This window comes from Miniopterus natalensis, chromosome 9 (genome assembly GCF_054644295.1).
Source record: "Miniopterus natalensis isolate mMinNat1 chromosome 9, mMinNat1.hap1, whole genome shotgun sequence".
Taxonomy (NCBI): Eukaryota; Metazoa; Chordata; class Mammalia; order Chiroptera; family Miniopteridae; genus Miniopterus; species Miniopterus natalensis.
This window is the reverse complement of record NC_142089.1, coordinates 50,820,017-50,833,618: the sequence shown is the minus strand read 5'-3', so window position 1 is coordinate 50,833,618 and position 13,602 is coordinate 50,820,017. Positions and strand designations below refer to the sequence as shown.

The 13,602-nt window shown below is 36.6% G+C and overlaps 1 protein-coding gene across 15 annotated transcripts in view; it reads right to left on the bottom strand.

The window, feature by feature from the left end:
* The window catches only part of ADGRL2 (adhesion G protein-coupled receptor L2), a 489,292-nt gene that overhangs the window by 118,160 nt on the left and 357,530 nt on the right, over positions 1-13,602 (bottom strand). The gene's annotated exons all lie outside the window — the stretch shown is intronic.

Here is a 13,602-nt window from a genome sequence, read left to right as displayed (position 1 = left end):
GATGGGAAATGATTCTGGACAAAGAAACTACAGGTATAAAGGCCCTCAGATGTTTACAGAAACGGAAATAAAACGAATACACCTGAAGCTAAGGGAGGCCTATCAAAGCCACAAGTTGGAGAGAATCCTAAGTAAGATCTCTTAGGGGTATACACCAATTGCGGCCACCAAAGGGTTTTTAATAGAAAAAGAAAGCAACCCAATTTACATTTTACAGAGTTGCCTTCTGCTAAGCCGTGGAGAGTAAACAAAGGAACAAGGGTGAAAGGGGCCAGTGTAACGACCAACCTAACTGTACGCTAAACTGTGTCTAGCTTTTCTTCAACAACATAACCAGTGTCCGAAACATAGCAGTGGCACAGACGAATATCATCAATGAAACCCTTAAAGCATAAAACAAAAAGGCCAGTAAATCTCTCTCACACACACACACCTATCCAAAGAGAAGTTTTATTATTATTTTTAATAATTTTTTTTTTCAATTACAGTCGACATATAATATTATTAGTTTCAGGAGTACACATAGTAATTAAACATTTACATAACTTGCAAAGTGAGACTCCCATAAGTTTAGTACCCATCTGACAACCTGCACAGTTCTTACAGTATTACTCCCTCTGCTCTCTCTTAATCCCTGCGACTATTTCTATCCCTGCCAACTTGTACTTATCCCTTCCTTTTCACCAGTCCCTCAAAGCCCCTCCCGTCTGGCTACCATCAATTTGTTATCTATCTATGAGTTTATTTCTATTTCAGAGCTTTTTATTAAGTAGATGTCAAGGGTTTAATATTTTGTGTCTATGTGAAATATCATATTTATCTGGGAGTTCTTGCCCAGCTTTTATCAGACTCTCCAAGGAGACCACATGCTCCAAAAGTTTAAGAGCCATGAAAGCCTACATCATACCATAAATCTAGAAGGTAGAGTTGTCCTTGGACATAAAGAAATAACTATCTAAAATAAACAATAAAAAATCTAAGTTCTTCACAGATGAATAAGTTAACTCCTGAGATTCACTCAAATGAAATGCTAATGTCATACAGATTAAATTTTTTTAAAACATTTCTTATTTTTGACTTTTTGTTTTTTCTTTATAACTGCATTTCATTTTGTACCCAATGATACTTTTTAAAAAATGTTTATGGGTAAGAATTAATCTGCAGATGATCAGATATGGTTTTACACAATTATTTAACTAAATAGTTTTCAAATACAGAATTAAATGTAAAACTCACCCATTTGCCTCAATTGTGATTTCTCTCTTACATATAGTAGAGCTGCCTCCTACTCTGACTTACTGATACGGATCTACTACACAGGACGTGCACATAGCAAAGGGTTTCAGAACACCCCAGGAAGGGAGTTTGGTTTGTTTTTACAGCACCCAAAACAGAGCTCCCTCTTCCCATGGGGCTCAGCAAAAATCGCTACCTTAGTCACCAGTCGAACAAAACACTATTATATCCAGGCTATTTTTTTGTTATCTTTGGAAAGTTAGACATTTCAAAACACTGAGATTTTAGTAATCATCAACTAGTAATCATAATAGTAACTTATTGTCAAAATCAAGTAAGGGGCATAAGAATTTTGAGATATAAAAATACTGTAATTTGTACAACAAAATCAATTGGCTACTATTAGATCACTGAAGGGGAAAAGTTGCTGCTTAAAAATCTATTTTAAAACAACTACTTAAATTAGTGGAGTTTTGTTCTGCTTCCCAAAGTTTAGAAAGTAACCACTGTTCTTATGTAACAAAGATCTCAATTTCTCCTGTCTGGAAACATAATGCAGTTCTTAAATAACTTTGTATAATTTATTGGTAATCACAGACAGCAATTTATATTCTAGCAATGTAAGCATTTTCTTGGCACTTAAAATTCTCTATTATGAGCTCACCCTTGGTTAATGTGTTAAAACTCAAGTAAGATTCCGATTCATGGTATACACAAGATCCTGAGAGTAACTATTTCGTGTAAAATCCCAAATATCAGTGAGATACCCCTTTATTTTGTGCAAGATACACAATCAAGTTAGTAGCTGGATCATTAAGACATATTTGCAGAAGTGGATCTTGCGTGGGAAATGTATGTCATATCAATAAAGCATAGTTTTAATAAGAAATTCCAATGATTTTCATGAAAATTTATACGTTACTATTTCTTTAAAATAACTCTTGACCGCCACAGTAACAAGGGAAATTAAAACTGAAGTGCAGTTTTATTTCTTTAAAACAATTTGTTTTAGTAAATAGTGCTTATTTATCTCTAAATACTTAAAAACAACAACAGGTATACAATAAGTTGTATTTGTTCATCGACCCAATAGATAGTCAATGTACTAATGTGTGCCAAGTACTATTCTATGAAACAAAACTTGAGGACACAAAAGGAAAAATGACAGGACTCTGTCCTCACAGAGCTTACAGGGGGAGAGACACACAAATACAGTATTTACAGCTACTAGAACTGTTCAGAAGGAAATAAACAGGGTGATGTAACTTGGGAGGTGCTTTCCAGAAGATAGTTAGGAAAAGCCTCTCTAGGGGCTGACATTAATTAAAGCCAAGACCTAAAAGATGAAAAAAAAAAAAAAAATCTGTGATGTGACAAGCCGAGGAATGAGTTCCAGACACAAGAAAAACTCTGGCATGTTCCAGAAAGAGAAAGAAGGCACGTTCATAAAACATTAACATTTCTTTCCTATTCCTCCAAGATCAGCATGCCTTAACGAGAACAAGGACTCCGGAGCAAAGTTTGGATCTGAATCTCAACTGTACTAACTTAAAAATTAGGTCATCTTGGGTATCAAGTCGCTAAAGCATTTTTAACCCCTTTTTCCTAATCTACATAGTGGCCATGGGTATAAGAAATCTTCAGCAAACAAAAAATGCTCAGTAAATTGTTCCTTCCAAAACTGGTGGCACTTTCATTGTTCTAAACTTTAAACAATACCAAATGTTTTCTCTTTAAATTTCACAATCTATGTAGAAGATTTTAAATAAAATTCTTCCAAACAAAATTTTTAATGTCCCTCAAAATAATCAAGTGTTCACGGAAAGTTATGATGTAAGCCCTCCCCCCCCCTTTAGGGGGATGAACTGTCTCCCTGGGAGTTGTCTGTGGGGCATACAAACAGCAGAGGTTACTTACAAAGTAACCTTTCCTGGGTATCTCTCAGGAAAAAAAACAACCATTGGCTCAAAAGTAGTAGTTAAAATAACTAATCCCACATTTGAGAAAATAGAGGAAGTTAGGAATAATCAGAGATTACTTCTTAGAACAGGTAAACTCTGAATCTCTGGTGCTCAGAGCAAAGTGATCTTTTTATACAGGGAGGGATAAGGGGGGGGAATCACAATCTTTAATGTATTAACTATGTGAACGTTTCATAACCCCAAATAAAAGTGACCCAAAAAATAGCTACAATGTAGTAAAGCTGCTAAAAAAAGCTTCCGGTGATACTTCACATTTATCTTTGATTCGGTAAAAGTCTAATTAGAAAAATTAGATAGAGCTCACTCACCAACTTTTAATATTTTGATACATTTTAGCTAATAAGTAAAAACGAAAGATTGGCATGGAAGTAACTGGAAATACGTTGGCAAGTGTCACAAATGGTTTTGTCTACCAGTTAAAATTACATTACATTTACATCCCAGTTTTAGAAATCTAGATGGGAAGTGGAAAGACAATGGAGCACGTTGGCTAACCTAGTATCTCTTTTAAATGTCTGTTTAGAGGGAATACTGAATAGAGAAAAAGGGAAGGGATACTGACACACATGGAGCATATTCTCTCTGTAAAGCGGTGCATGGGAGCTTTCACAAGTTTAGAGATGATGTAAACTAGACAATCAAATCTAAGGAGACAGGAAAATCTCATTTTCCTACTTAACTAGAAATATATTTACAGTTATTGAAAATTTCATATTAACAAAGATGCAAATGAGGCTAACCGTCAAATTAAATAGAAACAGTGCGATAATCATGCAAATATTTTTTCTTAATTTTACAGTTAATAAGCCACTGGTCAACTCATTGCTCAGTTCATTCTCTGGTGCAATTTTTGCATAAGTCAATGATGGCTATGTGGAGGAAGAAGAAAAAGAATTCTTCTGTGCACTGTCTCAATGCTGTAGGAAACACATTCAATTTCTTCTAAATCAGAAGCAGGTCCTCACCAAACATGTACACATTTGCGAAGTGAGACAATGCCTTCAGACACATCACTTGGCAATTAATTTTGCACGCAACAAAATCTCCGTGCTTAGACAGTTCTGAGCTCACACTGAGTGTCTTATTGTTAGAAGAATACCAGAATTAAGCCACAAACTATATGTGACAACTTACTATTTTATGACATATAATTGTTAACCCACTAAATGCAGAGTCAAGTATAAAATTAAAAGACCGAAAATGCTGGAAATGTAACAGTTTTCATAGTTTTAGTGACTTATAATAAAGAAATATGAAAACCCAGCAGTTTTAGGTCTCCCTCCACAATATATTTTTTTTAATTGTAATTATTTTTCAACATTCCTATAAGTACTTAAAACTGCTGAAAAATAAAACATCTGCTGCTATCCAGATAAATTTGCTTCTGGTACTAAGCAACTATGAGAGTCTAGGGGTGATTTAATACTTTTGACACATAATTCAATAAGTTTAGGACAAATGTATTGACTTCTAATATTTTCAGACAACTTCATTATTTTATTTTACAACTAATGTATGTAACTCAGCTACAAATTTCTGCGGGTGAAAAACATGTTCATTAATTCTGTAGGGACTCAATGCAGGATACCCGGTTTCTTGGGTTTCTCCCCTTAATTGCCCCTAATGTAAACAATCTAATCTCACTTTGCAATATATCATATTTAAATAATAGGGCGAGGCTGAGGTTTTCCCCTCCCCTTCCCTCCCTTTTTCCATCTTTTAATCTGCTCACTACAGCCCACCCTTGGCAATTGAGAATCTACACAGGACAGTGCCCCTGTTGTTTAGGGAAGTGTCTCATTCCTCAGACTGGGGCGGGGAGAGAGCAGGATTGTCAAACAGGGTTTGGGATGACTTTTTCCATTTCTAGAGGATAATCCTTTCTGGAACCATCATTTAAAAGCCGAGGCTCCTCAGGCACTAAGCAATACTCAGGAGGCAACCCAGAAATGCTGTGACCAAGCACTCTAAATCCCAACCGAAGGCTATACTGTGGTTTGGGGACCTCAGAAGCTTGCAATACAGTGTGAAGACCAACATGAGCAGTCCAGTGCCCATCCTCGGTTCTCAGTCCTACACAGGGTACAGGTCAATAGCTGGGAACCATACAAACTGATTTCTCATTTATGTTTTGGCACCACTAGCTCCAGATGTTGATCACAAACAAATCCTCTAAATTCCCTGCACTGTTATACCACCATAAAAAGAAGAGTGCTTTGCCTGTGTGAAACCTACACAGAATGTTGCCTGTAAGAAAGTATAACCGTAACACTAAAAATCATAATCTCAGCCTTCCCATGTGAGCTCCTTTTCCTTTGTCTCTCAGTACTTAGAAACCAGTACAGTTTTTATGTTATCTGGTTTCATGAGCAAATGTTTTTTCTGAATCAAGGTGCGATCATTTCTTTTCACAATAGTGTGGCTAGGGATCACTCATCCATGCATTCCTCCAATATTTAATTAGCATCTCCTCTATGGCATACACTGTCCTAGCGGCATGGGAGACACTGGTAGATGTGAAAAGTGACGTGTGAATTTGTTTTGTCAAATATAAGGGTTATGAAAAATTAATATTTCTCTTTTTTCTCTAGAATTTATAAAAAGTAAATCCAACCCCGGCAACACTGCCCCCCCCCCAAAAGGCTTACTCCTCACTTTTCATTCATGTATAGTCATCTGCTGGGAAATTCATTAATTCATCAATCTATTCAGCATTCATCAAATAGTTACTCACTTAAAAATATTAGTTGTGCCTTGCATGTTCCTGAGGTTTGGGAATAAACACTGAGCCAAGAAGAGTTTTAAAATTAAAAACACATATTCTGCTCGAATGAGCAATTTTATTTCACTATTTAGAGTCGGCATATATATTGGCCCCCTTCCAATCTAATTTCTGAACTTTTAAGATGAGGAAACTGGATCAGATAAGTTAACTAACTAGACCAAGATCCAAAAACTTGGATTCCTAGATTACTTTTCCTCAAAGCACCTCGTGTTACGTAACCACAGGAAATTTTCCCAGTTAACGCGGGACCTAAGTGACTAAACCCTTACAATATGTGATTATAAAATTCGCTAGAGATATCGCACATGTAATACGTTAGCACATAAACCAAAAAAGGGTTTAAAGTAAAAGCAAGTTATCTGCTATTTAAAATATAGAAAACCAAACAAGTGGGTTTTTTATTTTTTTTTAAATCGTTACTTTCTGTGTGTTAGAACTGCAAATCTTTATTTTTTCTTCCTAATTTTCTGTTTGCTTAGAATTCAATAACGTCATTAAAATACTTCTATATTTTTAGACAGCCTCACACAGCATTCACAGTCTAAATGACCAAAAAAAACAACTATTAATCAAATAATGTTAAACGTTTTGTTTTGTGTTCATTTTTATACTTATAAGAGAATCTCTAATCATGGGAAGATGGAAGAACAAAACATTTCTAGAATACTACATCACAGGAACAAAAACAACACTGTTCAATTGACGTAAGTAACTTAAACACATTGTATTTCCATTAAAATTAAAACATTTACACAATCATGTCGGAATGTAAGTGGCCAATGGTTTAAAATAACTCAGTTCTCACTGAAATACTCTAAGACACGGTCACTATACTTTGCTCTTAAGCGGTGCCGCTCCTCCTGTCTCAGCCCTGCATCCTCCCAGCCCAGCGAAGGCTTCGCACAGCAAGAACTCAACAATGCGGCCTGTGCGGGATGAAATACCGCCCGGCTCGAGGAATGAACCGCGTCCAGGAGCGCTCAGCGGTCCTGGCTGTGTCCCGCGCGTGCCCAGGCCCGGCTGCCTCCATCCTGAAGCGCCCACGGGGTGAAGGCTCCTGCACGCGGCCTGGCTCACCAGCGCTGTGACCACCCGGGGTGCCGGGCCTCCAGCGGCCGCAGCTGCTCACTGCTCGGACACTGGGAGGACTGCAACCCAGCGCTCACCCTCCCACCTCCAGGGTCGGCTCCCGAGTTCAAACACAGTCACCTTTGTCTGTCTTTTTATTTCCTTATTGCCCCGCTCCAAACTATTCATTTTAATTACTCTTTTGAAATCAAATGTTTTACCATTCCCATACATTTTCAAGGGCCGATCTCAAAATACCAAGGAGAGTCAAGATTTAGATGACAGCAGTGAGAACGAAAAAAGATTAATTGCTGTATAAACACAAGAAAAATTCTTCTCTCGAGTCCATATATCATTAGATCAGCGGTATCTATAGCCAATGATATTCTATCTAAAAATGTCAGAAAGTGGTCCTTTCCAATTTTATTCATTTATTAAATAACTCATATAAATACTGTCATATACCAAGAACCTTCAAATTTGAAAACAGAAAATAAAGTATATTCAAATCACAATGTAATCTTTCAACTGTGTGTTTATTGATCAGGAACAACCCTCTCTGCACTGAAGCTGTCGATGGAAGATAAATTAGAGAGAAGGTTCCCAACAGAAGGAACCATGAGTGGGCTGATAGAGGCTTTTCTTCTGCTTTGTGGACACAATGCCAAACTATAAAGTCAATGCAGCTGAAAAATAAAGCTAAGTAAGATGTCTGGCACCAGAGACAAAAAGCATGTGTGGAATGCCTTCACCTTCCACTTTCTCAACAGGCTGCCCGGCGTCCAGCAGACCCAGCCAAAGTATCCATAGTGGGTGTACATTTACGAACCTCTTTTAAAGCCATTTCCCTTTTACACACAGGCACTGCTTAAATTATGGAAGGCTTCGATCTCAGACACCACACTGTGTACATCTAGGAACATTCTAAAACTAAAAATTAAAATAGATTTTCATTATTGTACAAATCAAAGAGCATCGAGAAAGCTGTATCAGTCATGAGGATGAATGAATCTCATTTATGCATTTATTATTGATTTAACGTGCCTAAGTTTCCTCAGGTACAAAATTTAGAAAATAATACGAACCCCGCAGAGCTGTTGGAAGCATTACCCAAGTGAATGAGCAGAAAGCACCGAGCATCCTTGGTACCCAGTATGTGTCCAACAAAATACAGCCATTGTTTTTAGATTTAAATTGAAAGTACAAATTAGGGAGAGACATTAAAAACTAGTTATTTCTGCCCTGACAGGGGTGGCTCCATTGGCTGGAGCGTTGTCCCATAAACCGAAAGGCTGCCGGTTTGATTCCTAGTCAGGGCACATGCCTAAGTTGTGGGTTTGATCGCCGGACTGGAGGCTACCAATCGATGTTTCTCTCTTTCACTCTCCCCTTTACCCTCTCTCTAAAATCAGTAAAACATATCCTTGGGTGAAGATTAAAAACAAAACAAAAACCTAGTTATTTCTATATGCCGATTAAAAAAGTTTTCCAAACTTTACTAATGTTTATTGTTTAGTGATAAAGTGAGCCTCATGTAACATGCCTATTAAGGCCATATGGAATATTAATATTGAATATCTAATTCTTAGATTTTTTTTTTTAATTCTGTGAGTATGCCCCACTGACAAGGCTGTCCACCTATGAGCTTACTATCAATAATTATATTTTCAATGGTAGCAACTTCATTAAACTGACCACATAAATTACCCATCACATCCATTTCTCTTTTCATATTTCTCATCTTGGTGAATTCATGATCCACTTTGACTGCCCACACCCATCACTCACCATGCCTAGATATAAATCACCACTTCTGCCAGCACCGAGTCCATTTTAACTGAAAATCATCTGCCTATAGGCACTGCTGGGGGGCAAAGCCGATCTAGGAGGTCCTACCAGCAACCCAACACAACTCTTGAAAAAGACACGGTTCTTCGAATCAAGGGCAGCCAGTTCATGACTGGAAGAGCACTGCATGATGTGACTTCATACAGAAAGAAGAGCAAGACCTTGAGTTTTTTTCTCTAGAATCTAAATTGGGAAGCATGGGGCAATTCCAGAACTAGAGCAAGAGATGAAGCTGACTGAGTGGAACACTGGCAGTCATCCCCAGATAACACGAGGAGGGAGTAGAAATTCTGAGTAAGGAAAGAGGGAAAAAGCCAAAGGGCAAGAAAAGCCAGTTCATTTCCTGGAGAAGTGCAGGCAGAGGAACCCATAGCAGGTAAGTACAGAGTCCCAGAAACGCTTGCTACTCCAGATCTTGGATCTGTGCTGGATAGGACCAGTTTCCTTCCCTCTTCCAAACTCCACAAGAGCACGCCAGGCAGTACGGCTGCTCCTGGATCCCTCGGGAGTCCAGTTTATTCTATTCCTAAACGTCCGTAACGCACCACTCCTTACCACCAACCAGCTTGAAAAATCCCTTACCAAATTCTATCAATTCTACTTCTGAATTCTACTTCTGAAATCTCATCGATTCATTCCTTTTTTATGTAATCTCACTGCAATTATTCCAGTCTCATTCCTTCTCACCTAGATTACTTCAAGTTTTATTTAGCAAAAAGAGAAGAAATGACCAAACCACAGGATAAATCCAGCTCCCAGGTGTATTTCATTTGCCCCATCAGTATTTGAATTTGTATTTTGAATTAGTTGTCAACATTTAAGAGATATAACATTCAAAACCAATTTCTGACTTTTCTTGGGGAAAACAAAGATCAGATCAACTGACAACGTACTCACATTGGCAAAGTATCAAAATATTGACAAATTAATCACCTGAAGCTGAGTAACATCTGTCCGTTTTAGACAGGCATGCATTTTCCAGTTTTGTTTCATTTCTTTATACTCTGCCTCATTTTTTTTATGTTAATCGCTTGGCCCCATAGGAACTTGTTCAACATTCTCTCTGCTTTCAGCAGTAGACTCCATCCAATCCAAATAAATACATCTATAAAAAAATTCTATAATCACCTTTGAAATTATTTAATGATTATTCAATGATTATAACCACATGATAAAAATCCTAACTCTTTCACATAATCCGGCCCATTCTCTTTAACCTGTGCTATGTCTTGTCACCCTTCATCTTGCAAAAACACTGAACTGCCTGCAATTCACATTTTTAGTGGCAGTGTTTTTGTACATGCTAGTCCCTCTCCTGGAATGCTTCATTCTTCTTTAGCTGGCCAATTCCTACCCATTCAGGTATGTCTACCAGAAAGCCTTCCTTCACACAGCCAGTTTCAGCTGTGCCACTTACACAGCTTTCTCTACTTTCCTTGTAGGCATCATTAGGTACCATAATTATTGTAAAGTTCATTAAAGGCAAGAACCATGCCTAGCACATAGCATAGTCCTGGCACATTGGACGTGTCCAATAATTACGGATGATTAAATAATTAAACATCTCCTTTCTAAGCCACAACAGTTCTAAAGCGTAGGCATTTTCCCCAATTTTATAATAAGTAAGAAAATGCAGACTCAAGTTAAATAATTCACACAAGTTCACATAGCTGGTAAGTAAAAGTCAAGAATCTAAACCAAAAGGCCACATGTTTAGACCAAAACATGTGGCCCTTGAATATATTCCCTTTCTCACTCCCATGGGAAATTCTAGTATAAATGTAATTTCACTACAAGCTTTGTCAGTGAAAGGAAACAGAGACCAAGTCAATACAAAAGACAATAATGTCTAATCCTAAATCAAAGCTGACAGGATAAATCCTGTGAAATGGTCAGCAGTATCACTGAGATGTGACCGGCTGTCGAAATGCCACGACAACTTTCACAGTCCTAGGCAAACTAGACAAAACTCCGTAAAGTCTTCGTATGTTGAGTACTTAGCTCTTCATTATCTTACCATAGTAGGAAAAAATGATTAGGAAAAACAAACAAAAAAATCAATCTACAATAGAAAATGTATTAAGAAAATTCAGTGTCCACAGGATAGGCAAAAGATAGATCATAAACTCTTTGAGAAAAATATTTATGACAGTCAGGAAAACATAATTAACAGAATTCATCAAAAAATAATTTTGATTCAAGTTACTAAATTTCAAGAAAATAACTATTATAAATTCTTCAAGCACAAATTAATTTGAGCATACTTAGCAATAGCTTGTGATAAAAATTCGTAAAGCATTAAAAAAAATCTCTCAATTTTGTTTTCAGACATCACAGTACTATATTACACAAGTATCTCTTGAAAAAAATGACAAAAAAATACAATTATATTATATAGTAGTAAAACCTTTTCAGTATGATCAAAAAGCCTAAAGAAACAAACAAAAAAAATCTTTAATATGCTTTTAACATTTGATTAGCTTTCCTTTTTACAATCTTTGAAAACTTCACTGCTGATCCACATAGGTAGATGTCAAAGTTTTTTAAGAGACTCAAATATAAAGCCTAATTAAAATGTTCTTGCTTTTTTTAAAAACGCCAGTCCCCACTTTTTTGCCCTCACCAGTATCTCAGGGCCAACAAAATACTGACAAGTATTGTTTTCAGTACATTTGGGAGTAAAACCCTTGAGAGCAATAATCTTTTGTATACAGATGGATATAAATGTTTTCAGTGCTCTGTATGGCATCTTCTTGCCACATAAGCACCTGCAGTGTTGCAGCGTCCTGCTAGGCATTCCTAAAAACACCTGGCCAAGCTGTTTACCAAAAAAAAAACTAGACAATGGATGGGATGAGGGATAATTAACAAATAAAACTATTCCTGGCACTCTCTCAACATTAAAGCAGAACCAAGCTCCAAGCAGGCACCTGGTGAAGGGAACTGCTAGATGTGATAATTCCAATTTACACATTCAGCACAACATTCTGTCTGCCTGTCAATTTGAAACAGTTTCCTATTCAGTGATAACAGATACCCCAAAAGAATGCAGTGTCAAAATGCTGACATGAATTTCTTATGCACCAACTAGACCCTCTCTCCTCTGGACCAGCTGCATCTGCCTTCTTCACTCTTGGAATGGACTGGCAGTTGGATACTGTTTTCAACTATACCAACAACAACAACAAAATCAAATCCATAGGGAAAACTTAAAGTATCATATCCTCACACAGGATAAATACTAATCAAATGCTCTTAAGCACAGTTAAGAAAAAAAAAAATTCACAGAAGATAATTTGCCTTTGGGTTGTAGACACACAATACGATATACAGATCATGTGTCATAGAAATGTATACTTGCAACCTATATGATCCTATTAACCAATATCACCCCAACAAATTTAATTAAAAAATAAATAAGAACTCAGCGTCATTTGATCTTAATTTATATAGTGTTGTACTACTCAGCTGCCAAAACCATAAATGTACATATTTTTATTAAATATGAATTTACCTTAGGACACACCTTGCTAAAGGATGCACAAAATAGATCAAGATAAAGTGCAGATGCTCACAGACACAGTTCAAAGCTTCGGTGACTTCATGCTGACCACAGTTCCCAGGAAGGAGCTAGGCGAGGCCACTCTGCCTGCTCCGGGTATAAGCTGCCTCTATAATGGCTTGCTGCAAAACAAATGCTGAACATCTTTTTTTTTGCTTTTCACTTTTCCCCACCCCACCCCCATAAAAGTGAAAATCCTCTTTGGATTTCTTTGAGTTAGTGAAAACAAGTACTAAAGACAGGTCTTTCTTAAAAGCCAAGTGACATAACGAGAGCTTGCAAATAGCAGGGGACACCTGCATAAAAATATTTCCTCTGGTTGCACTGTGCATCTACCTCAATTTCTACTAAATAGAATTTTTTTCTAAAAGAGAAAGACAGCATGTAAAATCAGTATTCATTTGCAAATGCTATTTAAATAAAAATAAGAAATTTTGACTTCCAGTATATATCTACACACACACACACATATACACATACAAGAACGTATACAAAGATACGAACATGTACATACATAAATATATATGTGTGTGTGTGTATATATATATAAAATTAAAATACATATTATGAAGATTCCCTGCCAAGGCCATCAATTCTAATTTTATAAGCTATAAACATTTTATTTTATTTTTTTTGTGTGTGTGTGTGTGAGCTATAAACATTTTAGTATTAGTAAGTCATTAAAACCACATTAACCAAAACAGTAATATATTTTCAAATGTAACATATAAGTCTATGTAAAATACCATTATAATAATAAACACAATTATTTATTAGAAGGATATAATTTCCTTCTTATATCTAAGCTACAATCAGAGAATTTTCTAGTTATTAAAAGAAGAAATTCAGAAGAATTTTCTAAATGATTAGAGATATTCATCACTCATACTTTTTAAAACTGATGCTTACATAATTACTTTTCTTCCAAAACATTTTCTCAAAGTGTAGAAAGCAAATGGCACCATTAACTGGGTTCATCATCGGATTTCAAAAAGGAAGCTCCATTTAGGGCATAAAAGTCAACAGTAACTGATTTAGTTATTGTAGGTTATCACCAACCAGACAGTTAAAAGCACAATCAAAATTATTTAAAGGGTACCAGAAGGAGGAGAAAGGGACCA